This window comes from Symphalangus syndactylus, chromosome 2 (assembly GCF_028878055.3).
Source record: "Symphalangus syndactylus isolate Jambi chromosome 2, NHGRI_mSymSyn1-v2.1_pri, whole genome shotgun sequence".
NCBI classification, from domain to species: Eukaryota; Metazoa; Chordata; class Mammalia; order Primates; family Hylobatidae; genus Symphalangus; species Symphalangus syndactylus.
The window spans coordinates 123,543,045-123,560,816 of record NC_072424.2 but is presented as its reverse complement, the minus strand read 5'-3'; positions in this window follow the sequence as shown (position 1 = coordinate 123,560,816).

Below are 17,772 nucleotides of genomic sequence, written 5' to 3'. Positions count from 1 at the left end.
ATTGGATCTTCCTTGAGACTTCTGCATGATCTCGAAGCAAGGAGAGGCTATCCAGCATGGGGGAGTGGAGGTCTTACATAGCACAGAGGGTTCAGGATCATCTAAAGGTTCAAGATTTTCATGCACAGAAGACCAGATGTTTCTGCTTCAGGTCTCTGGGTCCCATTTCTTCTTTATGACGGCTCTGTATTTGGCATAGGAGAATTGCTGGGGCTGTGAATTTAGCATTATTTGAAATTTAAATACTTCCACAATTAGACCTTGCATCTGATTTTCAGCAGCCTTCCCTCTGGCTATGGCAAGGAGGGTAGGGTCTCTTTCATGCTAGAGCTACTATGTAAGTGTGGGAACCCAATCTTCCACCAGTGAGAGTCTGTAGATTTGATACTATACCACCAGGAGTGGGATTCTTGTTGCTCTATGCCCAGGGAGTTATTCAATTTCTGAATCCCATCCTGAAGATTTGCTCTATAGAGCAATGTATGATATCAATTATTTTAGTTTGAATTATCCCAGAAGCAGATTTTGAAATCAGGATTTAAGTGCATATGGTTTATTTGGGGGATGAAGGCAACCCTAGTAGGAAGGCAAGGAAGATAACCAACTACCACTGTGGACAACTGGAGCTTAACCCCACTAGATAAACTCAGAGAGCCAGTGTGAAGCACTCCTCAGTTGTCCCAGCGGAGGGGAGGATGGAGCCAGAGTACATTTATACCAATTCCCATCCGTCATTGTTTAAGGGTGCTGTATGGGTATTTGTCAGCACTTCTGGCCCAGTTGCACAACAAAGTGTGCTTTAACAGCAAGTGAAAGCTCCTGGGCAAAGACCTTAGGCATTGAGAGCTGTGTGCATTGAAGTGCTAAAAGCAAGGGCTATGGGTGGGATGCTGACAGCCTCAGCCAAACAAAATCGTATTATAAATGTATATGTGGGAAATAAAACTATAAAGAGAATAAAGAAATGCTTATCACAAAACGGATGTTTTAAATGTTTTAAAATAGATATGAATTATTTAACTTGCTCTAATTATGGTTTGGATTTGCACAAGTAGTTTCTATCTGGCATCTCAAACTATTGAAGCACTGGTTGTATTTTAATGATTAATAAGATATATTGCCAAATTCCAATTTACTGAAGAACAACTTAGTTAAGAAATAAATCAATCTGACTTAAGCCCTTGTGTTATAAACATAGACTTCACTGCTTATTTTTATGGCCATGCTTCTGTTTAATTTAGCACATTTATTCCTGAATTCTGAAGATATCAGTCTTATAATCCATATTATTGACAGGTCTTTCCCTCCATTACCACTGTAATCTTTACTATGAAGAGAAAAATTAATGAGCTGTATTTGCCAAGGTTTACCTGTGTGAACTAACTCTCCTCTCTCTTAATGCAAATATAATATTCTAGATACATGTTATGTTCTTGAAACCAGCCAAACTATTAACAATGTTTGATGATAATGATGATGATAATCAATACTTGCCTAGTGTTTTTATTTGCCAGACACTGCTCTATGCACTTTCCCATATGATATATCATTTAATGTCCATATAAATCTGGTAAAGTAGGTTCATTTTTGTTCACATTTTGTAAGTGAAGAGACAGATCTGGAGAGTTTAAATAACTTGACCAAGATTACTTAGCCAGGGATAACAAACAATAGAAACACAGGTTGAATCAGCTTATCCCAAAAAAGGGACGATATAGATTAATGTAACCAAAGCACAGAAAGGTCAGGGGAAGTGTTGACCTTAGGAAAAAAAAAAAAAGATTCACATCCTTGAATACTGAGATGATTCTGTCTCTTGTATTTGCTTCTTTCAATATGTTACCTCCATTTTTTCAGCCAAGTTGTCCCCATGAGGCTGGAAAGTTGGCTGCAAGTAGTATTCAGTTTTGGTTGTAGTCTGATATTTTAAACACTTTTCTTCTCCAATTGAGGGAGGAATCTTATCGTGCCAGCTTAGGTTTTGTGCCCATTTCATTAATCAGGGGTCAAAAAACTAAAGTTTGCACCTATTTTTGTAATAAAGCTTTATTGTAACACAACCATGCTCATTCCCTGACATTTTGTATATGGTTGCATTCGTAGTAAAAAAGGCTGAGTTGAGTAGTTGCAACAGCAGCCATATAGTCTGCAACACCTAAAATACTTACTATCTGGCTCTTTACAGAAAAAGTTTGCTGACCCCTATCTTAGGTCAACAACTATGGCAACTTGGTCACAGCTCTTCATATTGTTCCCACTTCATTTGAGTCAAGTGCATGGTTGTTGATACATGGGTTGACATTTTGCCCTCCAAAATGTCTTCAAAAAGAGTACAGGGTGATTCAGCCTTCAATCTGAAAATGTTTTGTGTTTTTAGAAGCAATGAATCAGCAAAGTGTAAAATTTATATTATTGGAGCAAATATTTATCATTGGTGAAAAGACTATCATTCCATATTTTCTTACAAGCAGTATCCAAGTGATTTATTGGACCTGAGAAAGATTGCCACAAGTAGATGAAGCAGAATTGTTTTGTGACTAAGATATTTGAAATACATTTCATAAGGTTCTAGTTACCATTGAGAGTGATTACTCTGATAAACCTGGGCATAGTAAATTGAAAAACTTCTTGAAAATATTCATTGTTTTAGATGTCATTAGGAACATTTGTGATTCATGGGAGGAGGTCAAAATATCAACATTAACAGAATTTTGGAACAACGTGGTTACAACCCTCACAGGTGACTTTAAAGAGCTCAAGACTTCAGTGGAGGAAACTACTGAAGATGTGGTGAAAATAACAAGAGAACTGGAATCAGAAGTGGAGCCTGAAAACATGACTGAATTGTTGTAATCTCATGATAAAACTTGAACAAATGTAGAGCTGGTTCTCTGGATGAGCAAAGAAAGTGGTTTTTTGAGATGGAGTCTACTCCTGGTGAGGATGCTATAAACATTGTTGAAATGACAACAAAGGATTTAAAATATCATATAAACATATTTAATAAAATAGTCGCAGAATTTGAGAGGATTGACTACAAGTTTGAAGGGAGTGCTATTGTGGGTAAAATGCTATCAAACAGCATTGCAGGTACAGAGAAATCTTTCATGAAAAGTGCAGCAATGTGGCAAATTTCATTGCTGCCTTGTTTTAAGAAATTGCCACGGCCATCCCAGCCTTCAATGACTATCAGCCTTATTTGTTAGCAGATCAACATCAAGGCAAGAACCTCCACTGGGGAAAAGATTATAACTGGCTGAGGGCTCAGATGATTGTTATCAATTTTTAGCAATAAACCATTTTTAAATGAAGGCATGTACTTTTTTTAGACACAAAGCTATTGCCTGCTAAAGAGACTAAAATGTAGTATAAATATGACGTTTATACGCACTGGGAAACCAAAAAATTTGCATGACCTGCTTTGTTGTGATAGTCACTTTATTGTGGCTTTGGAACGAAACCCACAATATCTCTGAGGTATGCCAGTACACTTAATCTGGATCATAATTTAGCCATGACCGTGACCCCCTTTTTTAGTGCTTCCTTGTACATAGCTCACTATCCATTTTTAAATTTTTCTTTTTTATTTTAAAATAATGTTAAACTTGGAAAAAAGTTGGAAAAATTGCTCAAAAAACTTCTGAATGCTCTTTTCCCAGATCCTTTAACCAGCAATGTTTTGTACATTTGCTATACAATTATCTTCTCTCTTTTAATATTTTTTCTTTCTGTGATTATGTGTATGTATTGGATAAATTTATATTAAACATATATGTGTCCATAATATAATACTACATACATATTATGAATATACTTTATAAATATATGCTATATATAATATATATCCTAATATCACAAATACATATTATATATTATATGCATATCATATATACATATATTTTATGAATTTTAGGAAACTATTTGAGAATAGTTCACCAAAAATTTGTAATGTGTACGTATTAGGGTTCTCTAGAGGGAGAGGACTAATAGGAGATATATATATGAAAGGGAATTTATTAAGGAGTATTGACACACGATCACAAAGTAGTCCCACAACAGGCTGTCAGCAAGCTGAGGAGCAAGGAAGCCAGTCTGAGCCCCAAAACCTCAAAAGTAGTGAAGTCAACAGTGCAGCCTTCAATCTGTGGCCAAAGGCCTGCGAGCCCCTGGCAAATGACTGGTGTTAGTCTAAGAGTCCACAAGCTGAAGAAGTTAGTGTCTGATGTTTGAGGGCAGAAAGCATCCAGCATCAGAGAAAGATGAAGGCCAGAAGACTCAGCCAGTTTACTCCTTCCATGTTCCTCTGCCTGCTTTTATCCTAGCCACCCTGGCAGCTATTAGATGGTGCCCACCCAGATTGAGGGTAGGTCTGCCTCTCCCAGTCCACTGACTCAAATGTTAATGTCTTTTGGCAACACCTTCACCGACACACCCAGGAACAATACTTTGCATCCTTCAATCCAATCAAGTTGACATTCAATATTAACCATCACAGTGCATTTCCTAATAGAAAAAGGGCATTCTGTTATATGACTTTTGTGTAATCATCAAAATTAGGAAACTTAACATCGATACAATACTATTATCTAACCTGTAGTTCTTTTACATTTTTACTGGTAGGCCCAATATGGCATTTTTTTTTTTCTGGCTCAGGATCCAATTTGGAATCATAAATCTTATTTAGGTGTCATGTCTTTTTTGTCTTCATCAAGCTGAGTCCCTCAGCCTTGGTTTGTCTCTTGTGGTATTGCCATTTCTAAAAAGCATAGATTTATTCATTATATCTCTCAATTTGGGTTTGACTGATGCTTTCTCATGAAAACATCAGAATATCCACACGTTGGGTGGAAATACACAGAGTTCTCCTTACTTTATATTATATGATCCTGAAATCTTTTCCCAGAATATAGAGAGTGTCTGTAGAGTATCCAGTGTTCTCATAGGAAATGTGGAACTAGCATTCTGCCAATCAAGGATAATCTCACTGGGTATGTTGGGTGAGCCAATTGCATGCTTATTCTGCAGGAATCTGATTGAGAGACATTCAAGACAAAGTTATGCATAGCAAGAGCAATAGAAGGCGAAAGAGAAAATAGCTGAGTCATACTCAAAGGCAGAACACCAGAGGAGAGATCAAAGGTGGCCAGTTTCTCAGAAGACAATAATTAGAGTTGTGGAGACACCAGAACCAGTTTCAGATCGAATAAAACAATTGTTGTATTTTAAACAATATTTTGGTTCTGGTTCTTTGTGAGGCCTTCTTGTCTCTGTTTCACGTAAAGGTCTAGCAGCTGTGATAACCTAATTGTGTCTCTCTTCCCTCTACACTGAGAATCAAAATGATTTAAATAGATGAGGGCTATGACTTGTGGGATCTTGTAACATCAAATACCATTGTCAATGGTAGAGGAAAACAGTCAAACACTTATAAAGACGCATTACTTTATTTTTTGTTGAAGTATAATTCACATAACAGAAAATTCATATTTTTAAGGCGTACAATTCAGTGGTTTTTTTATGCATTCGCTATGTTGTGCAATAATCACAATCTAATTTCAGAACATTTCCATTACTCCAAAAAGAAATTCCATATATATATGCATAATTAGTCACAATTTCCCTCTTCCCTCATCTTCTGGCAACCCTCAAATCAACTTTCTACATGTATTTGCCTATTCTGGAAACTTCACATAAATGGAATAATACATTATGTGGCTTTTTGTGTCTGGTTTCTTTCACTTACCATAATGTTTTCATGTTTCATTCATGTTGTACCATGTAACATACCTCATTCATTTTTATGGCTGAATATTTTCTTTTATTAAATGTATATATCACATTTTGTTTATCCATTCATCGACAGACATGTGAGTTGTTTCAACTTTGGGCTACTATAAATAATGCTGTTACGAACTTTTATGTACAAGTTTTTGTGGGAACATTTCTTTTCAATTCTCTTGGGTATTTACCTGTGAGTGGAAGTGCTTGGTCATGTGGTAATTTTATGTTTAACTTTGTAAGAAACTTCCAGACTCTTGCCATGCAGTGGCCTCATTTATGCTCCTACCAGCAACGTATGAGAGTTTCAATTTATCCACATTCTCACCAAAACTTCTTCTTATCCTTTTAAGAAAATTATAGCCATTCTAATGGGTGTTAAATGGTATCTCATTGTGGTTTTGGTATGCATTTTCCTAATGATTAATGATGTTGGGCATCTTTCCATGTGTTAAATGGCCATTTGTATTTTTTTGGAGAAATATCTATTCAGATCATTTGTCTGCATTTTAATCAGGTGTTCTTTTTATTGTTGAGTTGCAAGAGTCCTTCATATATTCTGGATAGTAGACTCTTATCAAATATGTACGATTGGCAAACATTTTCTCCCATTTTGTGGGTTGTCTTTCACTTTCTTGATGGTGTCCTTTTTAAATTTTGATGAAGTTCAACTTATTTGTTTTTAATTTTGTTGCTTATGCTTTTGGTATCATATCTAAAATAACCTATTACCTAATCCAAGATCATGCAGGTTTATAGCTATTTTCCTACTAAGAGTTTTATAGTTTTAATTCTTACAGTTAGGTCTCTGATCTATTTTGAGTTTTGTGTATGATATGAAGTAGGGATCCAAATTTATCACTTTGCACATGGATATCCAGTTGTCCCCGCACCATGCATTGACTCATCCAGTTGAAGCGGTTAAAGCACTATTTCCCCATAGAATGATCTTTGCACCTTTGTCAAAACTCAATTAACCATAACTGTATGGGTTGATTTTTGGACTCTCAATTCTATTCTATTGGTCCATTTGTCTATCTTTATGCCAGTATCACACTATCTTGATTGCTTTAACTTTTTACTAAGTTTTGAAATTGGGAGATATATGCTCTGCAACTTTGTTCTTCTTTTTCAAGATGATTTTGGCTACTCTGGGACCCTTGAATTTCCAGATGCATTTTAAGATCTGGTTGCCCATTTCTGCAAAATAGGCAGTTGGAGTTTTGTGTTAAATCTGTCAAACAATTTCAGGTGTATTGCTCAAATCTTATTAAGAGTAAATTTTCCATTCCATGAACATGGGATATCTTTTATTTACTTAGATTTCTTCAATTTTTTCAGTAATATTTCAACTACTCTTTTGTTGTTTTTAGTGTACAAGTCCTACACTTTGGTTAAACTATTTTTAGCGTATTTGAAATAGGATTTATTTTGTATCCTAAAAATTTGCTGAATTCATTTATTATTTTTCTATGCATGTAGACAGATGTATTGCTTTAAAGAAAAATTAGGGCCAGATTGTTTGGCTTTCACATTTGTGCCTCACCACAATTAATCAGAATGAAATAGTTCTGTGCTTTTTCCGAAGGAATAGAGGAAACAAACTTTTCCCTTCTATCACTATCTTTATACTAGAGCTAAATGAATTACTATTATCTCACCTCTCATTGTCTCCAGGGACTTACAAGTAATCCAGTGGCCACAGAGAAGAGAAACTGAATTATTAAGATTCCTACCTTCATTTTTGCGTATATTTCACAAACATAAAAATGTTAAAATTCTATGTTCTCTAGAAGATGAGAATTTAGCCAGAGTTTTCAAAGGATAAAATTGGACAAAAGTTTAGATAAATTAACTTATATTTCTGAAATTTAGCAGAGTCTATACCCATGTCAAATCAAGCAACTGAATGACATCACTCAAAATGAAAAGAAAACAATGATTCAAAGTGGAAACATAAACACTGTAAAAAATAGTAGCATTACAAAAATCTTATTGTAAATTTGCAGCTAAGTAGATTCCAGGGAAATGCAAAACATTATTCCAAAATGATACAAAACTCTATATTTACATGTTCAACTCAAGTAGATAATAAAATAACATTTATATCAAAACTTCTGGTTTAAAAGTATGAACTTAAGAGCATAATGACTGTGAATTTAGTTAAAAAATTAAATGAACAACTTTAATCTAAAATAACATGTAGAGTGAGTTTTATATTTTATGTTTAAATTAGTATGGGTGTTTGAGTGTTTATCTCTATCTACCTACCTACTGTCATCTATCTCTACTCTCTATCATCTATCTATCCATTTATTCATCCATTATCTACCTAGCTATTTATCCACCTAGCTATTTATCCATCTATTTTTCAATTTATTGATCTACTATAAGTCTAAGGCTGGTTAGTAAATTGTATGCTTTTAAAAAGGTACATCTCACCACTCTACATTTAGCATTTTTCTGGTCACCAACATGTTTGTTCAGGCCCTTCCCCAACTTTCTCCTTGAGAAAGGTAGATCCCTTTTGTAATACTTCCTGTGAATCTGAAACTGCCTCCTACTGTTTTTGCTTCCCTGATGTGGATGACGGTATTACAATTCATGAATATTTGCTGCCCTTTTCAGAAATAGCTTTATATTTTCCTGAATAATTGAATAACAACTTGGCTATGTGACTTGCTTTAACAATGAAATACGAGTGTAATTGCCTTGCATCACTTCAAAGCAAAATCTTTAAGAGCCATCTTTTTTTTCCTTTTTCCTCTGTCTCAATGACCCACAAAATTCTAGCTAGAGGTTTCTATTTTATCCACCACGGCCCTGGAGTGAATATGATATAAGGCAGAGATACAGCCAGCCCAAGAAGGGCATGTGATATGATTGAGACATAAAACTCTTGTGATTGTTAAGTCATGGATATTTTGGGGACATTTGTTGCCAAAATATAACTTAATCCTGACTGATATACCTAGTGTTTCAGCCTTTTTCAAAAAAGCTACTTGGCATACAGAGAAAGAGAATATGGGGTGGGGAATGATTTGCTCTTTGGAAGCTGAGAGGAGAGATTCCTTTCAAGTGAGTGGGTATGTGCTGGCTCTCCCCTGGTAAACAGTAAAGGACAAATGATAGGTAAAGGGTGAGTAGGTAAAGGGCAAATAGGTAAAGGGCAGCTTCAAGATCAATCCCTACCTACCGCTAGATCCATAGAGTGGGGGCTGTCCACCCAGAAGGTAAAAAACATGTACTGAGGATGACCCACCTACTGAGCACATGGACCATGATTTGTACCTTCGCGAAAAATGCCAAAGATGCTCTTCCGTTTTTGGACAGGGGTGACTTGGAAAGAAGGTAGCATAATAAATTCCCCTGCTTCTAAAAGTTTTAAGACTGCTCTTCAACAGTATCCCAGGATGATGTTACTCCTTGGAATATCCCAAGGAGGAGAATGGGGTTAAAAATACTGATTGTGCATGCAACCATTGCTTTTAGAGTGGTAGAGAATATTCTGAAAAAGCTCTATGATTATATTGTTCGCAAAACCAAAATATCACTGACATCTTTTCTTGAATCAAATTATTCTTCTCAAATAATGGATTGTGTATTTCTGGTGCATGTATCATGGACACTTGAGGGTAACTCATAGTCTTTCAAAGAAAGGAGTAAGGATGAAGAGAATGGAAACAAGGGTAAACGTACCTCTCTGACAATCCTTCATATTTTAGGAATTCAAATTTATAGATGAAAACAAATTGGCCAACTTACAAAATAGCCTCAGTTTTCTTGTACATCAAAGAGGCTGGAGCACAGAGGTTCTTTGTGCTCTTTAAAATCTGCAGTTCTTAATAAAATAGATTTTTCTTTGAATTTTCTATCCCAGGTACACCTAATTATATTGACTAAAAATTAATAACCATTAATCTGGTGAAATCAATTATGCTTCCATTTATTTTATGGAATAATTTGAAAATTAAATCATAGACTCGATTGCTACTCCAACTTGGACATGCAAACTTAATTAAATCACAGAAGTTTTTTTTCAGGTGAATTTAGTGCCCCTGCAATGTAGCCTCTACAGTGTAGTTACAGCTGGACATTTGCCAGAAATAAAAGATTCTGAGAAATCAATCCTTTCCTCAGAGTAATAATAAATCACAATTTCTAAAAAGAATGTTGCTGCTTCCCAAAGATATTTACTTATAAAAAACAGTCTCATGTATCTAACCTAATACTGAAAGGATTTGATGACTGAATGAGATTATTAAATGCATATTAGTCTTGCCATGATTGAAATTGTTTGCCTGGTAAGCATGTGGGTGCATGTACTCACATACTCACTCCTGAAGGTAATAGCAAATAGATTATAACAATTTACAATGTGCTGATTTCTGTGGTTGTGAAATAGTATAATGGAACTCATGTTTTCATATTAAAATGAGGTGTATGAAATGGTTCATCTCTTGATTTTAATAAGTTTGATATTATCTCTTTGGACATTAAACATCCAACACATTATTCTTTTTCAGTTCTTCATAGAACTACTATAACATCTTTGTCTTTTTACCTATTGTCTTTGTAACAAATAGTGATATGTGAAACATGTAAAGTACCTAATTATTCTAAAATGTATTTGGGTAAGCCAAAATGTATGTTTGGATATAATTAACTTGGAATAACAGTTTTAGAGATCTGTATTCTTTTGTTTTTATTCCAAAATTACATACTTTAAAATTTCCTGCCTCTGCTTTTGTTGATGCAGGTACCTGACTTGGAATACAGCTTCCTTCTACCTTAATTCCTTTCTTGTTTTTTGCCTACCCCAAATTCTGGTTGCAAGCTCTTTGTTATGTGAGATCAGACCCAACCTTCTCACATGAGAAATGCTGAGAGGATTAAATGAGATGAAGTAGGTAAGATAGCCCAGTGCCTAGCACTTAGTAGATAAAAGCTCAATAAATGGAAAGTTATTAGTATCATTACACATTGTTTAAAAAAGTATCTGAGCTTAGCCTTAAAGTGCCAGATTGACTGCACGTCCTGCATGCTGGAGTACTCCATCGGGGTCACTGCAGAGTTATGTTATTCTTTATAAGATTATTTGTGCCTTGGTGTATTTTATTATTTATGATTGATTGAGGCCAACCCCCAAAGTTACATATGAAATCTTGTAGGTGTTTATCTGTTAAAGGTGGAAGGGATTCCTAGCTGGTAAAAAAGATACATGCAAATGTTACAGTTTAATTGCCCAGTAGGAAGTTAATCAATTTTGTATCTAACCTAGTAATTGTCTAGCATTCTTTCAGTGCCTATATACATTGTATCTTAAATTCTCTTTGAATCAGCTTTACCATCCTGTTGGTTCTCTCATTAATTTACATACATGAGAGTCATTTTCGAAAATTATATTTTACTTAGGTTCTAGTGCATGCTTGGAAAAGTGTATATAACTGAATAAACAGCTGTTTCCACTAGTTAAATATGGGTACACTACCTCCCCCTACACTATTTTTGCATTTCCAGGGAATCCACAAATTTCTAGTAAGAACTAGAGATTTGGGGGAAGCCCAGGGTCATTACTCAACTTCTGGTGTATGCTTTCTCTCACACTGAAGGTCAATAGGGTTTCACCAAAGACTTCTAATTTCCAGTTACTACCAACTCTTATCTTCCTCTCTGGGCTCTCTTCTTCTTCCAGCTGATGGTGTAGTAAAAGAATGTTTCAAACTTACCTTCTGCCTGCAGCCCAGTTTTATGTTTAAAATACTTTTAATATAACACACATACAGTGGTTAGGAAAAATAAGCAAAGAGTGAATTACAGAGGGTTCAAGTTCTTAAAAAGTACTTGTCGTTTTCAGCTCCAGCAGGTAATTTATATTCTTCTCTAAACTGGTTATTCTAGTTAGCAATTCTCCTAACCTTTTTTCAAGGTTCTTAGCTTCCTTGCATTGGGTTAGAACATGCTCCTTTGACTCAGGAAAGTTTGTTATTGCCCGCCTTCTGAAGCCTACTTCTGTCAATTCGTCAAACTCATTCTCCATCCAGTTTTGTTTCCTTGCTGGTGAGGAGTTGTGATCCTTTGGAGGAAGAGAGGCATTAGGTTTTTGGAATTTTCCGACTTTTTACACTGGTTTTTCCTCATCTCTGTGGATTTATCTACCTTCAGTCTTTGATGTTGGTGACCTTCAGATGGGGTTTCTGTGTGAACATCCTTTTTGTTGATGTTGATGCTATTCCCTTCTGTTTGTTAGTTTTCCTTCTAACATTCAGGACCCTCTGCTGCAAGTTTGCTGGAGTTTGCTGAAGGTCCACTCCAGACCCTGTTCTCCTGGGAATCACCAGTGGAGGCTGCACAAGAGCAAAGATAGCTGCCTGTTCCTTCCTCTGGAAGCTTTGTCCCAGAGGGCCACCTACCAGATGCCAGCCAGAGCTCTCCTGTATGAGGTGTCTGCCGACTCCTGCTGGGAGGTGTCTCCCAGTCAGTAGGCGCTAGGTTCAGGGACCCACTTGAAGAGGCAGTCTGTCCCTCAGCAGAGCTCGAGTGCTGTGCTGGGAGATCTGCTGCTCTCTTCAGAGCCTTCAAGCAGGAACGTTTAAGTCTGCTGAAGCTGCTCCCACAGGTGCCCCTTCCCCCAGGCACTCTGTCTCAGTGAGACATGAGTTTTATCTATCAGTCTCTGACTGGGGCTGCTGCCTTTCTTTCAGAGATGCCCTGCCCAGAGAGGAGGGATCTAGAGAGGCAGTCTGGCTACAGCGGCTTTGCTAAGCTGTGGTGGGCTCTGCCCAGTTCGAACTTCCCGGTGGCAGTTTTTTACACTGTGAGGGGAAAACTGCCTACTGAAGCCTCAGTAATGGCAGATGCCCCTCTCCCTACCAAGTTCAAGCATCCCAGGCTGACTTCAGACTGCTGTGCTGGCAGCAAGAATTTCAAGCCAGTGGATCTTAACTTGCTGGGCTCCGTAGGGGTGGCATCCACTAAGCTAGAACACTTGGCTCCCTGGCTTCAACCCCCTTTCCAGAGGAGTGAACAGTTGTGTCTTGCTGGCATTCCAGGCACCACTGGGATAAGAAAAAAATTCCTGCAGCTAGCTCGGTGTCTGCCAATATCCCTGAATGAACATCAATGTGAAAATCCTCAATAAAATACTGACAAACAGAATCCAGCAGCACATCAAAAAGCTTATCCACCATGATCATGATCAAGTCAGCTTCATCCCTGGGATGCAAGGCTGGTTCAGCATATGCAAATCAATAAATGTAATTCATCACATAAACAGAACCAATGACTAAAACCACACAATAATCTCAATAGATGAAGAAAAGGCCTTCAACAAAATTCAACACCACTTCATGCTAAAAACTCTCAATAAACTATTTATTGATGGAATGTATATCAAAACAAGAAGAGCTATTTATGACACACACACAGCCAATATAATACTGAATGGGCAAAAGCTGGAAGCATTCCCTTTGAAAACCAGCACAAGACAAAGATGCCCTCTCTCACCACTTCCTATTCAACATAGTATTGGAAGTTCTGGCAGGCCAATCAGGCAAGAGAAAGAAATAAAGGGTATTCAATTAGGAAGAGAGGAAATCAAATTGTCTTTGCTTGCAGATGATATGACAGTATATTTAGAAAACCCCATTATCTCAGCTCATAATCTCCTTAAGCCGATAGGCAACTTCAGCAAAGTCTCAGGATACAAAATCAAAGTGCAAAAATCACAAGCATTCCTATACACCAATAATAGACAAACAGAGAGCCAAATCATGAGTGAACTCCTTTTCACAATTGCTACAAAAAGAATAAAATACACAGGAATACAACTTACAAGGGATGTGAAGGACCTCTTCAAGGAGAACTACAAACCACTGCTCAAGGAAATCAGAGAGGACACAAACAAATGGGGAAATATTTTATGCTCATGGATAGGAAGAATCAATATTGTGAAAATGGCCATACTGTCCAAAGTAATTTATAGATTCAATGCTATCCCCATCAAGCTACCATTGACTTCCTTTGCAGAATTAGAAAAAACTACTTTAAATTACACATGGAACCAAAAAAGAGCCTGTATATCCAAGAAAATCCTAAGCAAAAAGAACAAAGCTGGAGGCATCATGCTACCTAACTTCAAACTATACTACAAGGCTACAGTAACCAAAACAGCACAGTACTAGTACCAAAACAGATATATAGACCAATGGAACAGAACAGAGGACTCAGAAATAATGCCACACATCTATAACCACCTGATTTTTTATAAACCTGGCAAAAAACAAGAAATGGGGAAAGGATTCCCTATTTAACAAATAGTGCTGGGAAAGCTGGCCAGCCATATGCAGAAAACTGAAACTGGACCCCTTCCTTACTCCTTATATGAAAATTAACTCAAGATGGATTAAAGACTTAAATGTAAGACCTAAAACCATAAAAACCCTAGAAGAAAACCTCAGAAATACTATTCAGGACATTGTCATGGGCAAAGACTTCATGACTAAAACACCAAAAGCAATGGCAACCGCAACGAAAGCCAAAATTGAGAAATGAGGTATATTTAAACTAAAGAGCTTCTGCACAGCAGAAGAAACCATTGTCATAGTAAACAGGCAACCTACAGAATGAGAGAAAGTTTTTGCAATCTATCCATCTGACAAAGGACTAATATCCAGAATCTATGAGGAACTTAAACAAATTTACAAGAAAAAACCAAACAACCCCATCAAAAAGTGGGTGAAGGATATGAACAGACACTTCTCCAAAGAAGACATTTATGCTGCCAACAAACATATGAAGAAAGCTTGTCATTATTGGTCATTAGAGAAATGCAAATCAAAACCACAATGAGATGCCATCTCATGCCAGTTAGAATAGCAATCATTAAAAAGTCAGCAAACAACAGATGCTGGAGATGATGTGAAGAAATAGGAATCTTTTTACACTGTTTGTGGGAATGTAAATTAGTTCAACTATTATGGAAAACAGTGTGGTGATTCCTCAAGGATCTAGAACCAGAAACACCATCTGACCCAGCAATCCCATTACTGAGTATATACCCAAAGGATTTTACATCATTCTACTATAAAGACACATACACACGTATGTTTATTGCAGCACCATTTACAGCAGCAAAGACTTGGAAACAACCCAAATGGCCATCAGTGATAGACTGGATAAAGAAAATGTGGCACATATACACCATAGAATACTATGCAGCCATAAAAAAGGATGTGTTCATGTCCTTTGCAGGGACATGGATGAAGCTGGAAACCATCATTCTCAGCAAACTAACACATGAACAGAAAACCAAACACTACATGTTCTCACTCATAAGTGGGAGCTGAACAATGAGAACTCATGGACACAGGGAAGAACATCACACACCAGGGCCTATCAGGGAGTGGGGGCTAGAGGAGGGATAACATTAGGAGAAATATGTAATGTAGATGACGGGTTGATGGGTGCATCAAACCACTATGGCAGGTATATACCTATGTAACAAACCTGCACGTTCTGCACATGTATCCCAGAACTTAAAGTAGAATAATGTTTTTAAAAAGTACTTATCAGGTTTGCCCTGCCAACAGTCTCCATTCTCTATAAAGTGTAAATGAGTAAGCTCTGTTTTCAGCTAGCCTCTTTCCTTTTTCTCAAAGTCTTTGAATGTTCCTTTGGGAGTTTCAAATCTTCCCTTCCAGCCACCATTCTTTTATTCCTAAGGGTTGAGTTATCATGCTCTCCACTGTTTGGGAAGGGTATTAACCAGCCTGCCATTCAAGTTACTCAGACCTAGGAGGATCTTTTTACAGCTGAAGGAAGCTCTAAACCAGTGTTTCTAACCTTGAGGTACAGCCACCTGGCTTGGCACTCTACTTTCCCCAGGCAAAGTCATTTTAGGTCATTGCCTAGGAAAACCCAGGCTTGAATGAACTGTTGAGTAGAGGTTCTCAAAGGAGAAGTGAAGGGGAGGAGGTGTAGATTTTACAAAGATGGTAGTGTGTGACGGAAAGGGCAGGTCAATGTCTTTTGAAAGGGCATAGGCTTCATTGCAATTTCATGCTTGGAGCATTCCTAAAAATTAATATTTTAATAATGTAAATTGCAAAGAAAGAATGACAAAACAGGCCAGTGGTGATGCACTGAAGATGCAAAACTTCTCTAAGGTGGGATGGATGGGAATTGGAATTACCGGAATTGACTGGAGACAAGAGATTTTTATATGTATCAAGAAAAGACATGAATTTTTACAATAGTTGAGGAATGTAGTGGGATTTTTGGGCAAAGCCTTAGTTTAGTTTATATCCGTCTATTGTTCTAGATTCCCAAAGGGGTTTCTAACCCATGGGAACCCCAACTTATGAGGTAGCCTAAGCCATACTTTTTCAATCCAGAAAAAAATTAGCTGTAACACGCAAAAGTTTTTAAGCTGTATTCAAACTCTCTCTGAAAGGGTTTTTTTTTTTAATGCTACAAAATTGCATAGTATATACGACACATTTAACTTTTAGATATGTGTTGTTGAGTAATAAACTAATACTTATAAAGTCCCTGAACTATGTGGATAAAATATGGTTTACATCAGTGAATGTGTATATACATATACAATACTACAAGGAAAGATTTATGATAACTCACCAACTAGTGAAAAATTGCTTCAGAAAGCATAAATCTCCCAAGATCGAACTAATAGCTTTCCCTGAGGGGGCTTCAAAAGAATTTACATTTGAATTGGATCTTGAAACTCTACATTTGAATTTATCACCCATTCCTCAGGAAAGTTTATAGTTATATATAAGATAGCATTATAAAAATGAAATTCAGTGACAACAAATCGGTTTGGTCTCTTAAAAATTATTATCAGAATTATGTTACTCTACTGGACTGATTCTTGCTCTAAATTTAGCTTGTACCCATAGCATCGAGAATCTGACCTCAAATGGATTTCATAAACAATCCCTTTTAATAAATACCATGATTCTTCGAAATGTAAAAAGAAATCTCATATGGAGGACCCAACAAGAAAAAAGATCTAAAACTAACACAATTTAAAAACTGGTAAAATTCTTCACCTTGGCTTCTTAAATCTGTTTCCATTGCCAACACATAGGTATAAGTCATAAAAATTATAATTTCCAAGAACCTGCAGCTAAATCCTCTCCAAATGCTAGGATATATGTGTCTTTACAGAGTCATTGATCCGTTTAGACTGCCACTCATGATTCATTTGTTCTTTAATTTCTAAGGATGAAGTTAGTTACAAGAAATAATGACAGGAATTTAATTTTTTTAAATTAAGAGCTGACAGAATAACATTTAAATATGCTAGAATTTAGATGCATTCTGCAACAGATTCTCCTTATCAGAATTTATATCTGTATCTGTATCTATAAGCTGAATGCATGCCTTTTAGCCCCTGGCTCTGCCCCTTCCTTGCTGTGGGCTGTTCATTGGACCCTTTTGTGCTGCAGTATCCTCACATCTAAAAATGGGGGTAACAATTGTAGTTACCTTATAGGATTGGTGAGAGACTTAAGATAATACAAGTACAAAAACCATGTGCCTGGCCCATATAGGCTCAATGGATACTATCATGGTTAATACTTATACATCCAAATGATTGACTGTCAAAATATGATCAAGGCCTTGACATATGTCCCTTAAGCCCTATTTTGGTCTTGTTCTCCTTTCCAGTTGCATTTTACTTACTACACAGTGCAGCTATCCAATTTACACCTTATTTAAATCCTTGCCATAAAATAAGCTATTACATATTTTGTTTAGGGGCTTAAGAGGGTTACTTCTTCCAATGGTTAAAATTATTTCAACCTCTTTATGATGAGAGAGGAGTAAAGGAAACAATGTCCGTTGAACAAAGATATTGTTTAATTTTTCTGCTACTGTTTCATCTACAGAATGGGCACAACTCACTCTGGAAGAGCCGGTGGGAATAATGCCATTTGGGAAGCACACGACATAGGCAGCACAGTGGAG